Source organism: Zalophus californianus, chromosome 4 (assembly GCF_009762305.2).
Source record: "Zalophus californianus isolate mZalCal1 chromosome 4, mZalCal1.pri.v2, whole genome shotgun sequence".
Lineage (NCBI taxonomy): Eukaryota > Metazoa > Chordata > Mammalia > Carnivora > Otariidae > Zalophus > Zalophus californianus.
In genome coordinates this window covers 52079727-52096886 of record NC_045598.1, presented here as the reverse complement: position 1 = coordinate 52096886, position 17160 = coordinate 52079727, and the positions used below count along the sequence as shown (strand labels likewise).

The window sequence follows — 17160 nt, the reverse complement described above, 5'->3', positions numbered from 1 at the left end:
CCTGAGCAAGGTTGACAAGTCTAGCTGGAGCCAGCAGAGCCCTTTGGAGTCCGAGTTACGATTTAGAGATCCTCGGTCACTTGCAGGGATCAGAGAGGACAGTGTTCCCAGGGTGACTGTGGGATCCCTCTTCAAGGCTCTGCCTAGAGAGAGTTGCTCCAAGGTGATGTAAGGTACTATATGGAGCTTCCAACAACTCCAAGGACCTAAATCTCATGTTCAGCCCCTTCAGCGGGACGCCGCACAGCTAGCCGTTTGGCTGGGCTTGCTCCCCAGTTTTGGTTCCTGCCGAGAGCGCGTGTATTCTGCTCTGCACATGTACTCAGTGCATCTGGCAATGCCCGAAAGCTCATTCCTTCAGCCTCTCAGATGCTAAACATACCTTACAAACATGTGTCTTTCCATTGTCAACACAGGATGGAATGCTTGTGGCAGATGGTTTAAAGGCAGGCCCAGCCAAAAAGGCCAATTAAAAAATAACATCCTTACCGGGGTCAGGGCTAAAATAAAGCATTTCCTCAGGTGGTTGCTGTGGTTATAGGAGTGTGTGTTGCACACTCATCTTGCCCACTGGTTGAAAGCATCGAGAACCTGGGACCACAAACCCCTGAAGTTACCAGGGGTTAAGCAAAGCCATGTTCCTGGAACATTTTGTCTGAAAGAAGCTGCAATAAAACCTTACTTGTATACTAAGACTATAAAACTATATTTAATATAAATATGACAATTATTGAATTAGAATTCATAGTTTGAATGAATTTTTTTATTTAGATAAAACACAGAATCTGGTAGTAATTTTGCATTTCCAGGATGTTCATTCCCCTCCGGCATCAGGGATGTTTCTATGGGAAAGTTTTACAAATGTTGGGCTGAAGTCATGGGGTGAAATGCAAGAGAAGACAGCATCAAACAGAGGATGGAGCGCTGGGTGTGGGGTCCAGAGACCTGCGTGTGGGCTGGGACTCTGTCACCCAACTTGCCGTGTGACCTCATGGTTAAAAAGGGATGTTAATCCTTGTCCCGCCTGCCTCCCAGGGCTGCTGTGAGAATCGAAGGAGACACCCCGTGAAAAGCGCTTTCTAAGCTACAGTGTGCCCCAAATGTAAGTTATTATGATTCAGCCTTGTTGTTTTTGGAAAGCTTATTTCATTTTATATATTGCATGTATCCACCGCCCCGCCCCTCCCCCCGCAGTCAGATCAAAAGTGTTTGCCTTTCTCTTCAGAGCGAGGAACCTCTGATCTGACAAAAAGAAATGAAGTCACCAGGCTCCCTCTGGCCCCGGACTGTGTCTAGGCCATTGGAGGAGCACGCTCCCTGCAAGGCCCAGCAGCCCAGTCCTCGTCACCCATACTGAGGGGAAGTTAGACAGAGCCCAGCAGTCACCGCTGTCTGAATTTCATTATGCAGGTCTCCAGACAAGCAGAGGGGAAAAGTGCAAAGGAGCGGGTCAGCGTCTGAAATGTGAGAGGGGCAGCAGTCTCTGAAGTGTATGGGAATGGAAGGAAACTTAATACTGCTCCAAAGGGGAGAGGGAACATTGCATCATGTGAAAATAATAGCAAGTGGTCAGCAGAGCTTGGGGGTTTGGGGGAGGTGGGCTTGCCCACTGACCCACTTGCAACAGGGCTTTGACTCCATTCTGTGCCATTCCAGAGTGAATCTGTACCAGGGCACACTAGTACATCAGCCCGGGGGCTCACAGGGACTGGAGATTGGGCTCAGGTCCTAAGCGACCAGGTTCCATGGGAGTACTGTTGGGGCACGCGGGCGGGGGGGTTGGGGGGGGAGAGGGCTGTCTGAATCTGAACCAGAGTTCTGAAAGGGAGCCCCAGAGTTAGGAACTGCAGAGAATGGGTTGGGTAATCAACCAGTTAGTCAAAACTACTATTTATTGAGCACTTAATATGTCCTAAATACATATTTCACTTAATCTTCACAATACCCTAGAGATAGAGAGTATCATCCCCACTTTTAGTACAAAGAAACTGAGGCTCAGTGAGTTAAGAGACATTTCCAAGGACACACAGCTAGTAAGCAGCAGAGCTAGAGTTTAAATCCAGATCTGTGCAACTCCAGGTTTCTTGATTCTAAACTCTCTGCTATAGCCCTCTCTAAACCAGAAGTGGAGCCAGGGTTGGGAATTGAGAGGAAATGGATTAAAATATAAGCACAGGAATAAGGCAGAAAGGTCTGGATTTCTTCCATGTCGGTGACTTGTTTTTCTGGGCTAGGAGAGCACGAGTGTGGTTTCCTCTATACATTTGTAATGCAAGAATTGGCCACCTTTTCCAAGTAGGTAACTCATGGCCTGACTTCTGGGGGTCTGGGCGAGGGTGGGGCTGTAGCCGCTATTGGATGCAAATGCAAAAGAAGTAAGCAGGCACACAGGAAAGAGGGCATGTTGGAGGTGAACAGACTTCCTGTATCACTGTGAGATTTGCCTTTGGTTACTTTTATCATTTATCTGTTCCCACTAAGAATGCTGCATAACAAACCACTCCAACAATTAGTGGCTTAAAAATCACAACCACTTATTGTTTCTCATGCATTTCAGGGCTGGCTGAACAACTATGCTGATCTGAAATGGGCTCGCATAATGTCCGCTGGGCTTGCTCATGTGCCTGCTGCCAGATGGCAAGTCTGCTGGAAGTGGCTGATCTAGGATGGCCTCAGCTGGGATGATGACTCAGGTCTGGCCCACATAGTGTCCCATCTCCCAGAGCCTAGGTCAATACTGTTCTCATGCTGAAGGCAGAAGAGCAAGAGAAGAGCAGAAGTGTGCAGGACCTTAGGCTTCAAACTGACATACCATCTCTTCTGTCCCATTCTACCAGCCAAACCAATTCAGAAGAAAACAAGATTCAAAATGGGTAGGGAAAAAGACTCCATCTCTTAATGGCTGACAAAGTCACATTGCAAAACACTTGAAGAACTGCAGGCATTTTTTTTTTTTTTTTTTTTTTTTGGAGTCAGTCTACCACTGGATTCAATCTCAATCCCAAAAGTAGAAGAAAGGCAGTGTCATTTTCCAGTATTCTGGGTCATGGCCACTTCCCTTCCAGTATTCTGGGTCATGGCCACTTTGTCCACTAAATGCCACTTCTTTGTCCAATCTTTGTGTGTCTCATTGGCACTAGATTGGGAAGGGAGTGATATAATGACTCTACAGTTGGGCAAATAAAAGAATGCTTTGTTTTTAGGGGTAGTGAAATGCAGACTGCTTACCCACTGACTTCATCTCTATAGTTTTTATAACTAAAAAAGTTGCATTAGGAAGTATACTTACAGTTTCTCCATGAACCATCCCAGGCTATCTGTATGTGTATGGGAATGCCGTCTAATTCCAGGAAACAGAAGTTCATTTAATAAGATGAATACTACTAATACTTCCACCCCACTGTTAATACTGTGCTTGTGATCTGAATTTAAGACACTAAACTCCAGCAATTTATTTCCTACAATGTGGCTGAAATGAGCTCCCTAGAGGTATGCCTTTGAAATCCCTTGTTTATGAAATTATTGGCATCTGTATGCCAAGAACTGACTGTTAATATATTGAAAAGACCAGACTTTGCTGGTGCTGAACTCAAAGGAGCAACATGGTTGCCCGCTCTGACACCAGACTGCCTGGATTTGAATTTCAGCTCCATACATATGATTTGTAACCCTGAGCAAGTTACTTAAGCTCTCTGTATCCTGGTTTCCATCTGTAAAATGGGGATAAAGCAAGTGCCAATGTCACAGGGATGACATGATTCAAATAGATGCTGAAAACCAGGGCACAAAATCACCATCTCAAAATATCTGCAACCTCATGGTCAGTGCAACCTTATTTACAAGAGCCAAGCCATAGAAACAACCTAAGTGTCCATTGACAGATGAATGGCTAAAGAAAATGTGAACATTATTCAACCACAAATAATAAAGAAATCCTGTCATTTGTGACAACATGGGTGGACCTTGAGGGCATTATGCTAAGTGAAATAAGTCAGACAGAGAAAGATAAATACAGTATGATCTCACTTGTTTGTGGAATCTAAGAAACCAAACTCACTGATACAGAGAACAGATTGGTGTTTTCAGAAGCAGGGGTGGCGGATTGATGAAATGGGTGAAGGTGGTCAAAAGGTATAAACTTCTGGGGCACCTGGCTGACTCAGTTGGTTAAGTGTCTGACTCTTGATCTCAGCTCAGGTCTTGATCTCAAGGTTGTGAGTTCGAGCCCTACACTGGGCTCCACACTAGGTGTGGAGCTTACTTAAAAAAAGGTATAAACTTCCTGTTATAAGATAAATAAGTCCTGGGGATGTAACGTACAGCATGGTGACTATAATTAATAGTACCGTATTGTATATTTGAAAGTTGCTAAGAGAGTATATCTTAAAACTTCTCATCACAAGGAAAAAGAAATTGTCACTATGTGAGGTGATGGATGTGAACTGAAATTATTGTGGCAATCATTTCATAATATATTGAGATATCAAATAATTATTTTGTATACCTTGGATTACTGCAATGTTATATATCAATCATATCTCAATCAAACTGGAAAGAAAAAAACACGATGCTGAGAACAATGCCTGGCCATAGTACCCACCCCCAGAGATGGACCTGTCATTATTGGCTTTAGGCCTTGCTGCCTGGAGGACCTTGAACAAGTTACATAGTCTCTCTGGACCTGAATATCATCATCTGTACAATGGGAGAAATATTACCTGTCAAAACTACAGCACTCACCTTAGAGGATCCTGTAACTTCAGACCTCAGATGGCCTTTCCTGCTCCTGAGAGCCCCTTGGAACAAAGCCTTGTCTCAGGCTGACCCACAAAGATAGGGCACTAGAAAGGGGAGAGAGGGATTCAGTTATTATTCTACTATCTGGACATTCTTCAACTGATTCAGTGCTAGTGGCATTCTTCCATGTTCATGCCAAGTGCTGGCTCAGCTCACTTGCTCTGCTCTTGGGAATTTGGTGGAGGTACACAGAAGGACTCCTTCTCACTCTCTGCCTACTCCCTGCTCCATCAGCCACCTTCTGGAAAGCCCTTTCCAGATTGATCTGATGCTACTCTGCCCTGAATGTACAAGAAAAAGCCAAGTTGTGCATAGCTTCCCTGCCCTTGGCTGCTCCCCTTTCTTTGACCCTGGGTCCAGGATACAAAGAAACAACTTCTCTGTTGTCCTCAGCACAAGGCATGGGGTGGGGGTGAGACCCTCAACACACAGCAGTGAGCACTCTGGTTTGGGGACTGGAAAGCAGTAATGTGCCCAGTGGCCCAAACTAGAAAATTCCATCCAGCTGTGACCAATAGGACTCCCACCAAGTCCTGGCAACCCTCTGCTTAAAGGAGTATATTTTTCTTCATCCCTGCTGCTATTACCTTAGTTCTGGTCTCATCCTGAACCACCCGGAACATGGCAAACCTTCCCACCCTGCTCCGTCCTCTTCCTCCAAGCCAGAGAAAAACTTGCTAATTACTTAGCCATTTTCCAGTGGTTTCTATGGTCCTACAGGAGCAGAAAGTGCAAAACCTTGCACTTATGACCCTTAATAGTTCAGCTGGGGCTTTCCTCCATTCCCATGCCATGCCACTTCCCCATACACAAGGCTTGCTACAACCAAACTGAATTTCACCCCAGGGCCCTAGCACACCATCTTTTCAGCAAGCTCAGCCTTTGAATAGCATCTTAAATGCCACCTCCACTGGGAAGCCTCCCAGCTTTCCCAAGCAGGATTAGTTGTTGTACACCACAGCACTTTGTACCTACTTCCATCAACACACATACCATGTTATGGTGTAGTTGTGTGTCTATACCGGCAATCCAGATCTTAGTGCCGTAGAGCTGGATAAGGTTCACTGAATTCCAGTTTTGTGCCCTGTGGAAATCTGAAACCTTTCCTATGGCTTCTGTGAATTCCCAGGGATCTGTATTTTCCTTGTCCCCCAGCTGCACCTCCCGCTTTTAGGCATGCTGCCTCTGGTCTGCACAACGTTGACCCCAATATGACAAGAGCCACCATATAAGGCTATATAGATTGTGCCCTGCTCAAGGGCACCACCAAGCTAGCGGGGAAAAGAGGTTGAAAAAAACCAGCCTGTGCCCTGCTCACCTTCTGCACCCACCCAGAAGGGGCTCCTTTTACCAATTTGTACAAATGTTCAACATGGGCTGGCAGTGGTCCCGTGCCCATTCTAAGTTTCCAATAGGAACCCTTCCTTAGAGTAAGCATTTGTGGTACAGAAGACTACTTGCCTACTTGGAGTGGGGGCCGGGGACGGGGGGAAATGCAGGCAGTGGCATTTCTATTCTTAAAATATTGTTTTAAGTTTCTTAGTGCCATTTCTTCCTGCACAATCCCCAACCTCACACCAGCTCATTGGATCCTCTCATCTCTCCCATCTCTGCTCTACTCCCCTTCTCTTCCCTTCCCTCCTCTTCCCCCCAGCTTTTCCTACTCCTCCATCTCCCCCTCCCCTTCTTCCTCTTCTTCTCCTTCTTCTATTTCTCATTTTCCCATGAGCAACTTAACCACTTTATTTGTTCTTTATTTTTTGGCCAACATAGACTTTCCCCGTCAGGAATTTATCAAGACGTTTTTGCAAACAAAGAATGTTCATTCCCTTAGGGACACCAATTGATACCTACTGTTAAGATAATGCACAGTTCATATTATTACACATACGTCTGTTTCCCTCCATGTTTATTAATTTTTGAAGGGTAGAAGTTGTGTTTGCGTGGCGCCCATCTTAGACTTTCAGCCCATATTTGGTAAATGAAGAACTGAAATCACTTGGGGCTAACCAAGACCAGGCTCAGGTTTTCACTCTGCCACTTATTAGGTGAGGACTTGAGACAATTAGCCTCTTAGAGCCTCAGTTCCTTCACCTATAAAAGCATCAGGACTAACTTGAGGTAAGTGAGGCACTCAGGGCTCAACACTTAAGGAAGCACTCACTTGTAGGCTTGACAAAATTTAAGAAGCCTGAGAGTGGGTGTCTCCTTAAATTTTGTACTCTGGGAAACTCACTTCCCTCACTCTAGTCCTGGCCCAGCTCTATAAAATAGGGATAATAATGGTATCCATGTCATGAACCACTAGCATTTCTTACTAAGTCTTAGTAAAGTGTTTTAAGTGCAGTCTTTATTATCATTTCAAGCTGCTTTATATAAATTATTAAATGTAATATAGAAGCTATTTGAAAATTAGTGTTTAGAGTTGTAATGATTCAAACAGACCTCTAGTAATTTTCAGCTTGGTAGAAAACAATGTTTTTATACACACATTTGTTGTCCTGTGAGTTGGGATATATATGAATGCAACTTCATGTCTTATTCTGAATCATTATTACATAGAGTTGTCATGTGAGAAGCAGATTCATTTTATCTTGGAGCATCTGTCCACAGGAATTTTGGGCTAAGCCTATTGGACATCACTATTGGTTTTTTATGTCCACTGCAAGTTAATCCAATGCCTGTCTCTCCCATTTGGCATCACAGATGCCTCTATTTGTACCTCAGTTTCATTGTTCTGAAGGCTGAACGCCTATCAAGTTGGGTGTTTCAACATTCCTAGGCTGGACACCTGCCCAGGTGCCCTTGGAAAACTGCCTCTCTTGGCCTACTGCCATGAAAAGTCTCATGCATATCTCCTCTTTGGATTTCAAACAAGATCCCATTTTGACATGTTAGACTCTTCTAAAGTTCTCTTTTTAAAAAATTCTTCCTGACATTGAATCAATGCCTTCTGAGGGCATTAGGCCAGGTATAATTTCTTACATGTACCCCCTGGGGGAAAAATTATGATTATTTTGAAATATACTGAACCCATCCATAAAATTATAGCAAACTTTTAAAACTGTAAATGTCTGAACTCAGCTTAGTAAAATTTTCAGAAAGAAGAGTCACAGTACTCCCTCGGGGTAGAAATAAAAATCTGAGCTACACCCCTCACCCTCCTCACAAACACCTGAGGCTTCCCATGGTGAAAATTCCATGTTCTATAGCTCATTTGAAGTAAGAGCATCCTCAAATACCCTTCAAACTGGGTAAAACCATCCAGCTGTTCTCACATGAGGTAATGCCAAAGAAACAGGAACTTAACCACATTTATGTGGCTGGGACTGATGATGGACAGGTGAGGATGTCAGGTGGGTTGAGGGCTACTGAGTAGTGGTGGACAGTACCTGGCACATAGCAAGGCTTCCATAAATGCTATCATCTGTTATGTGAGAGATGCAGGGTGCAAAAGCGCCCACTCCCCGTCATTACATCTATAAGAAACAAATGAGGAAACATATAAAGCAAAAAGATTGCTAGAAAGTACACGAAAATGTCAACAATAGTGTTTGGATGACCAGGAATTCTTTCCCCTTCTTCTTTTTTTTAAGATTTTACTTATTTATCTGAGAGAGAGCAGAGCAGCAGAGAGAGTGGGAGGGGGAGAAGCAGACTCCTCGCTGAGCAGGGAGCCCGACGTGGGGCTCGATTCCAGGACCCCCCGAGATCATGACCTGAGCCAAAGTCAGACACTTAACTGACTGAGCCACCCAGGCCTCCCTTCCTTTCTCCTTTTCGATATGTTCTCATTTTTCTTTAATGAACATGTATTGGGTTTATCATGGATAGCATACAATGTTATTAAATTTTGAGAGATATTTTTGAGCTGCTCTCTTTTGTCTGCTCTCAGCCTTTTACAAATCAAATACACTCAGGACCTCTGAAGTATCCTGAGGGGAAGGATGTGAGGAAGACTTCATGAGAAATGAAGGGACCCGTCCTCTGGAAATGAAGCTAATCTTTTTTTTTTTTCTTTTTCTCTTTGTCTTTCTTTTTTTTTGTTTTCTCTTTTCTTTTTCTTCTCCCTCCCACCCCACGTGGAGCTGAATCAATGATTTGCAGCTGTGACTGCTGCCACATTTATTTCTCTAATTTTTTTCTACCAAAAATTCCCATTGCCAAAGCTGCCTGTGCAAAACAAAAACACATAAACATTTACGAGTGTGTTGTTATTGTTTTTTAAGCAAAACAAAAATGAATTTCTCCTAAAAACAGCCAGACCATGTGGGTCAACCTCTTTTTTTTTTTTTTTAAGTTCCTTTTTTTCACACCAGCAGATTTAGCAGCCAGAAACTGCTGGAGTCTCTTCGCAGAATCCAAGCAACATAAAGGCATTGACCTCCGGTAAACTCCTGACCAGCCCAGCCAGTGAATAAAGTAAACAAAGATCCCACAACTAAAGCTTGATTTTCTGCCCCAGCTGTGGGACAGGATGTGGATGTTTTAAAACAAACAAACCAACAACAAAATGCAACCACTGCCACCAACTCCCAAGCGCCAGGGTGTGGCCCCTCTCACCCTGAGCAGCAAGCAGCGCGAGTCCTTCCCAAAATGCTCCTGCAAGAAATCCTGCATGAAACGTGACTCAGAGCTCCTGGACTGTTAGAGCCAAACTGGAGGTCACCTGGCACTCATTAAAAGCCCCGACTCAGGTGCTATGTGTGGAGGGCCTTAGTTAATAGGTCGGTGCAGCAGTTGACAACCTTGAGTGCACTGGGCATGTCCTGCAGCTTTGTGGTGAAAGAGGCGGTTAAAATGATCAGTGATGGAGCATCCCCCTAGGTCAGGTCCCCTCACCTGCCTTATCTCGGTTCATCTCTACAACGACCCTATGAAGTGAGGATCATTGTTCCCATTTTGCAGGAACAAAATGAGGAAACTGAGGCCCAAAGAAGCAAAGGAACTTGAGGAGAGTCACCCAATAATTTCTCAGCAGAGCCTGGAATAAAACCCAGACCCCCTAGCAGTTGCCCTTATAAGGATGACTGGGAATTCCCTGGTGTGGAGGACACATCCCTGGAATCTCCTACATTAGGAATTGTCAAACCCCAAAGTCCAACTACTCAACCTGATCCTGTGTCTAAGCGGGTTTCTGAGTGGTTTAAAGGAAGGGTGAGGTTCTTTTTAAATTAACACCTTTGGTCCTGGTGTGCCTGTGTCACCATAGCAACCGTTAACTCCCTGTGGAGTCTGCAAGCAGATCTCAGGAGATGAAGAGGGTGATGGCCATCCCATCTAGTCTCTGAATCTTGTCTTCTGATAGTACAGGAGCCAGGCTCTTCCGGCCTGATCCTCAAGTGGCCACCGCTTCCTCAGCACACTTTATTTGAGCCTGGAGGGTGATGGGGTTAGAAGATAATGGGCAAATATTTTAGGACCAACTCCTCATAAAAGAACAGGGAGGCCTGGGAGAGGATTTCCCTAAATCTAATCTATCCCTGGTGGGACAACAGTCAATCTTTAGGACCATGCCAGAAGACAGTAAGAGGGCTTGTTGACTACAAACTTTATCTAAAGTTCTCAACCCAATGTTAAAGTCAGGAGAAAATGCTTTTGGGGGGAAATATATTATATATATATATATATATATATATATATATATATATATATGTCATGAGGAGCTCCCTTCAAAATTAACAGTATATTTTAAGGCATAATTTGTCTATTCTAAAGCCTCCTGTCTTAACTATTACAAAATCTTCCCTCTTGAGAATCTTGGCACGATGTTAGATTGGGCACTGATTAGTTCGGGGCAGAAGGGGATTGGCATGCACCCACTCGGGGTAGGGAGAGATTTAGGTCTTTTTGAAGAGAAGGAACAGAGGTGAAAGAGATATAAAAATGTAACCCTCCCCCCAGGGCTTGGTTCCCACAGCTGAGCTGCTGATGCTATAAGCAGGCTTCTGCTTCATAAGAAAATGACCCCCTTAATTTTCGCTCTAATTTCCTTTTGGTCATAATTACCTGTTACTATAATAATCTTATTACCACAATACAAAGCTCTAGAGGATAGGGAAAATATAAAAATCACCACTAATCCTATCACCAGCCCATAACAACATTTTAGAGTTTGTTGTGTTTTTTTTTTCCCTGCAAGTCTTTTTCCCTCTGTATGAACTTCATTCAGCCATCCAATAAATATTTATTGAACAACTGCTACGTGTCAGATCCTGAGGTCTCTCTTGTTGTAGACATTGTGCCAAACACAATCTTCTCCCTCATTCTTACTGAATAGTATAAATAGCTTATATTTCTACCATTACAAAAGAAAAAGACAACATAAAAACCCTCAAAATTAAACTCTATCCTCAAAGCCCAAGGTGATGTCCCAGGAGCACCTTGGGAGATCCTGAGGGTGGGAAGCGACTGGGGGCCTAAAGTCTGGTTGTTTCTTATTCATTTGTGCCCAGGAGAGGGAGTCGCCTCAACGGGTTGGAGAGCCTGGCGGGTCACTCATCTCTAGGCAGGTCCATCAGCCCCAATGTCGTGCGTCCTCGAAAGGAGGAGATATGTCTCCCTGAAAGGAGCAGGTTTTTCTACTTCATACCTCCCACACCTCCTCACCTCCACTGACCTGGAGCTTGGACAACCTGGAAGCCTTGGACACTTCGTCCCAGGGAAAGAGCACAAAACCTCTAGACAATCTGTTCTGCTCCTCAGGCCCTTGGAACAAACAAGATAGCAGTCCCCTGCTTGCCCGTCTTGCCCTCCATGACAGTCAGCCTACAGTCCCTGGCCCCCTGTGCCACCCACCCTGGAATGTAAATGCAGAAACCACCAATATTCCTGGGATCCAACAGCCAGCACAGGGTGCGTGTGTCTCCATCCCACCCGACAGGAACCCAGCACTCTCCTCGCGCCCTTCCCCCCACAACCCCTCTCCCACTTCAGGGCCCTAAGCTGCTCTCCTCCTGTGTTCATCAGCCCCCCTACCCAAAGCTCAGGAGGGAAACTTAGCTGATAGAAAATGGGGAGACAGTGGGTCCAGCAGACTTCTTGGAGGCCTCCTCCTAATGGAGAGGGGCTTACTCAATGTGAGGGGCCCTGAGGAAATGGGGGCATTCACCTCCTTCTCCATGCGTCACTCACCCCAACTCCCATCATGGTCTTTGTACCTGGAGCAAAAGCAGCACACATGAGGACAGGAAAAAATATTCATATGATAATAACAACAGTCAAAATCTCTTGAGGATGATAACTAGCCAGGTCCTTTATGTAGATCACCTCATTTAATTCTGAGAATAGATTAGTTATTATCCCCATTTTATTTTTTTTTTAAGATTTTATTTATTTGAGATTGAGAGAGAGAGAGAGAGAGATCACAAGAGGGGGGGAAGGGTAGAGGGAGAAGCAGACTCCCCACTGTGCAGGGAGCCTGATGCGGGACTCGATCCCAGGACCCCGGGATCATGACCTGAGCCAAAGACAGACTCTTACCCAAATGAGCCACCCAGGTGCCCCTATTATCCCCATTTTAAACATGAGGAAATTTAAGCTCAGAGAGGTACTGTGACTTGCCCAAGGTCACACAGCTAGTAAGTGGCGAAGGGGGGATTGGACGCAGGCATTCTCCCTCCAGAGCATACCTCATTTACATGGGAAACATGGTATGATGGATTTGCTCTTGTCAACTTACTAGTTGGAGCACGTTGAGTCATATTGCCCATTCATAAAACAAGGATAATGTATTTCCTCAACTCATCTGAACCATATGCCTCCCCACACTTCTCTATTCTCACTCGTCCTCATTTCCACAAAACAAAAATTATTTTCTCTGTGGAGAAACTCTCAGGAGGAAAGCAAGCTAATTGGCTCAACCACAAATCCTAGGGATATTTGCATTTTTAAAAAAGTGTAAGCTTTTGGGCTTGGGCATGGTGGGAACATTTTTTTAAGGATTTTTCTTTTTAAGTAATCTCTACACCCAATGTGGGCTCGAACTGACAGCCCTGAGATTAAGAGTCGTATGCACCGCCGACTGAGCCAGCCAGGCATCCGGTGAACATTTTCAATTGTGGATGGTGGCAATGAAGAAAGCAAAATTTTTCATTCCATCCAACCCTACTTACAATTCAGTTTGGCCTTACAAATAGCTCCTTACAAGAATGCTGAATGTGGCATCAGGAAACCTGCTTTTTAGATTTAGTCTTGTCAACCACTAGCTCTTTGATTCTAAGTGAGTCAACTGATTCCTGAGAGCCTCGGTTTTCCTACCTGTAAAATTGGAAAAACGCCTAGCTGCTAGTGTTGTTGTGGAGCTTAAATAAGATAATGGATACAAAAGGGCTTTGAAAATCCTAAATAGCCACAAGACAGGAGATGTTATTGTGGATTATGATAATTAAATTCTACGTTGTCTAATACTAACAGTATTACACTAATACTGTTAGTATTAGTATACTAACTAGTATACTGTTAATACTAACAGTCATAATACTAATAGTAAGTTCAAGTGGCATTTGATTTCTGGTAAAAAGCACTTTCCAGAATGACATCCAGCTTTGGTCTGTGTCATATAGTTTACTGGTAAATACTTGTGTATGGGTGGCAAGTGACATCCCCAGATGTGTCTAAGCCAATAGGAACACAAGACAGCCATCGTCCCTATGTCTGATTCCTCCTCTCTGAAAAATGTTGATCTGTTTTAAGTAATGGCACACACTTGGCATATTTGAAGAGTAGCCAAGAAGCCAGTGTGGCCAGAGCACAGAGAGCCAGAGAGATGGTGGGAGGGAATGAGCTCAGAGAAGCAGTAAGCAACAAGGGCCTGTGGCATCATGGAGGGGGAAAGCCACTGGAGGGCTGTGAGCAGAGCATGATGTGACCCAGCTTAGGTCTGACTGGACCCGTCCTTGTGGAAGCAGGGAGGCCAGTGAGAACATAATCTCTACGAGAGGCATGGTGGCTGGGAGCAGGGAGTTAGCGGTAGAGGTCGTGAGAAGTGACAGGAGTCTGAACAGAAGAAAGGATGTGTAGGAGAGAATGATGTCAAGGATGAGCCCCAATTTTGGCCTGAGCAATTGGAAAGAGGACAGTGGAGCAGGTCCTGGGAAGATGAGGAGTTCAGCTTTTAAAAATAATTGAAAGAATTATACTTTTCTGTTTTACTAAGAAATTTTTCCATATGTGATTCTTTAAGGCCCACGTATGCATAATACACATTATGCTTTTCAAAGCAACTTCTCATCCATGACCTCATTTGATCCTTAAAGCCACCTCATGAAGTGGCTGCCATTGTCCCCCACTGGATCAGTGAGAATTGAAGCAGAGAAATGAAGTCACTGTGGCTGAGAGAAAATAAGGGATCTGTTATAGAAATAAGACTTTCTGCAGTGCGTGAATGCCAGAGAAGTGTGCATTGGCTGTCGTGCCTCAAGTTGATACAGGTCAGTGGACTGGAGGTTGGGAAGGAAAGCTGGACGTGAGATGACCTGAGCAAGGACAGACTGGAACCCACGTGGAAGATCTAGACCCCACGGAGATCAGCTGGAACCCACATCTGTCTTCCACCACCTCCAACCTCAGTGTCACGGATGACCCCCAGGAGAAGCTGCGCCCTTTGCATGTAACTGCACACCCTGCGGCCAGGACTTGACAAAGCGACAGGAGGACTGTAGGAGCTGAAGGCGCTGTGGGCCCAGCTCCACCGACTAGCTGAGCTAGCAGGTCAGCAGCAACGTGTGAGTGCCGCCACAGTGCCTGCTACAGCTTGAAAATGGTTCCTGCTTCGCTTCCACCTCCAAAGCTAGCACACACGTGCCCTGTGGCCAAGTCTAAATGGGATCCACCAGGAAGGGAGTTCTGGGAACCAGGATTCCAGCTTAGCTGAGTTGACATGGTAGCAAGCCACCACACCCACTTTACAAATGAAGAAAATTACCACCCAGAGGAATTAACTGACTTGCCCATGGCCTTACAGAACAATGGTAGCAGCCATTTTATCAGGACCCAGGTTTGCTGACCCCTTGCCAACTGGCTTTAGTTCGCATTTTTAGAACCGTTGCCGTGTGGCAGACACTGAACCATCACATACAATGCTCACCGCAACTCTATGGAATCGGTATTATCAGGCCCATTTATAGATGAACATGCTGAGGCTCAAACAGAAGTCCATGAACCAATGTAACACAGCTACGGAAAGGGATAGCTGAGACTCAGACACGGGCTGGTCAGACCTCAAGCCCCACACTCAGCTTCCAGGTGTGTGGTCTTTCTTGCCACTAACTCCATGGCCACCCTGCTTCCCAGGGTGGAGTATCAGAATGTGGCTCACAGTAAGAGAGGTGCTGGCACCCCAGTTTCTCCTCTGTAGCCTGTGGTGCTGGTCTGGGGCCAGTTCCCTCCCACTCCCAGGAACCGTGTAAACACATGGTGGGAAGTGCTTTGGTTAGCACAATGAGGACTTGCACTGACGGGAACATGGACTCCAAACACGACAGGCCAAAACACCAGGGGAGCACAAGTTGGGACCTGGAAGAAGACCACCAGCTCTCAGCCACAGGAGCCAGAAGCATACAAGTCAAGCAAGTGCTCCCTCCATGCCGAGAAATTTCCCAGGATTCCAGAGAGGCCAGAAAAATAGAGCTGGGTGGGCATGGGGAAAGGCCTATTACTTTAGTAATGAAACCTGAGATTTGTGGCTCTGGAATTAGCAAACAACTCTACCTTCATTTAATTCTCTTGATGATGATGATCATCATCATAACAGCTATTATTACTTGCTGTAGTTGATTGCTTATCTTATGCCAGGCACTCTTCTAAGCATTTCACATTAATTAATCCAGTTATTCCTCATAATAAGCATATACAGTAAGGACATATTATCGTCCCCATTTTACAGATGGGGAAACAGAGGCACAAAAAGTTTAAATAACTAGCTCATAGTCATGGGAGTCCACGGAGTCTGCCTCCAGACCCTAACCTCTCAACCTTTACCCTAATCAATTCCCCAATAACCCTGTGAGGGAAGGAGACAGGAAGAGAGAGTGGGAGGACTATGGTTCCCATTTTGCAGATGAGGAAACTGAGGCTTGGGATGGTTGACTAAGGTATCCAAAGCCTTCCTGGCAAGCCCAGGTTTGAAGCCAGAGCTGTTGGACTACAAAGCCCATGCTCTTTCTACTCTGTCACTCAGCCCTGCTGACTGGCACATTCAGGACTTGAAACCAAGTCTTTCAATGTCTAACTCAAGCCCAACCACAGTTCCTTATGATTTGCTAGAAAGACTCATTGCTTTGAATACCCAAGTAGAAAGTTTGTTAGCCAAAGTCAGCCTGGAGGCCAAAAGCCATCTACCTGGTGAGCAGAAGGGTCCTCTCACACTTTAGGTCAGCAAAGTACCAACACTGACTTCCACTCCTTGGAAATGGTGCCTCACACCCTGGAACCAGAAAAACAAAAATAGTCTAATTCTTGGAGGTTAAACAACCCAACTCTGGTATATAGTCATCACCGTGGTCACCTCAGTGTTCAGCCCATTGGAGGCAATGGTGTAATCACTTATCCATAGTTCAACAAAACTCATTCACCCGGCATGGGCTTACTAGGTATCACCTCCATACAGGCACACTAGGAGGGAGACATACCTAAGGGAGCTCACACACAGTTCCTGCCTTCAGTGACTTTACTGAAGAGCAGGAAAACTCCAGTTTCCCCCACCCCGACCCCCACCACATACCTAATGTCAAGAACCATCACAGGAGGTGTGCCTGGGTGGCTCAGTCGTTAAGCGTCTGCCTTCGGCTCAGGACATGATCCCAGGGTCCTGGGATCGGGCCCCGCATCGGGCTCCCTGCTCGGCGGGAAGCCTGCTTCTCCCTCTCCCACTACCCCTGCTTGTGTTCCCTCTCTCGCTGTCTCTGTGAAATAAATAAATAAAATCTTAAAAAAAAAAAAGAACCATCACAAGAACCAGAAGTTAGTAGGAAAACAGCTGATAAAAATTTCTTTCATCATTCATCAATGATGAATTTCATCAATAATAAATAAATATACATTGAGTTTCTCTTATTTGTCAGGCACTCTGCTAGGTGCTTTGGATGTGAATCACATTTAATCTTCATAACACCCCCGTATGGGAGGTATAATTATCTTTATTTTACAAACAAGGAAACTGAGGCACATGTAGAGAAAATGACTTGCTCAAGATTATCCTGTGAGATAGTGTTAATAATTCTAGAACCCAGATCTGACTTCCAGCTCAGAATTCTTTTACTTTGTTTATTTATTTTTTTAAAGTAAGCTCTATGCCCAATATGGAGCTTGAACTCATGATCCTGAGATCAAGAGTCGTATGCTCTATCAACTAAGCCAGCCAGG

The 17160-nt window shown here is 45.0% G+C and overlaps 1 long non-coding RNA gene across 1 annotated transcript; it reads right to left on the bottom strand.

The window, feature by feature from the left end:
- Positions 1–715: 715 nt before the first annotated feature.
- On the bottom strand, positions 716–16658 carry LOC113935040. Its single transcript, XR_003523866.2, has 8 exons — positions 16520–16658; positions 16138–16222; positions 11417–11957; positions 9979–10174; positions 9361–9572; positions 8190–8276; positions 4741–4841; positions 716–1040 (listed from the first exon to the last, which is right to left on the bottom strand). It is a non-coding gene; the product is annotated as an uncharacterized LOC113935040 (long non-coding RNA).
- Between the last annotated feature and the right edge of the window lie 502 nt (positions 16659–17160).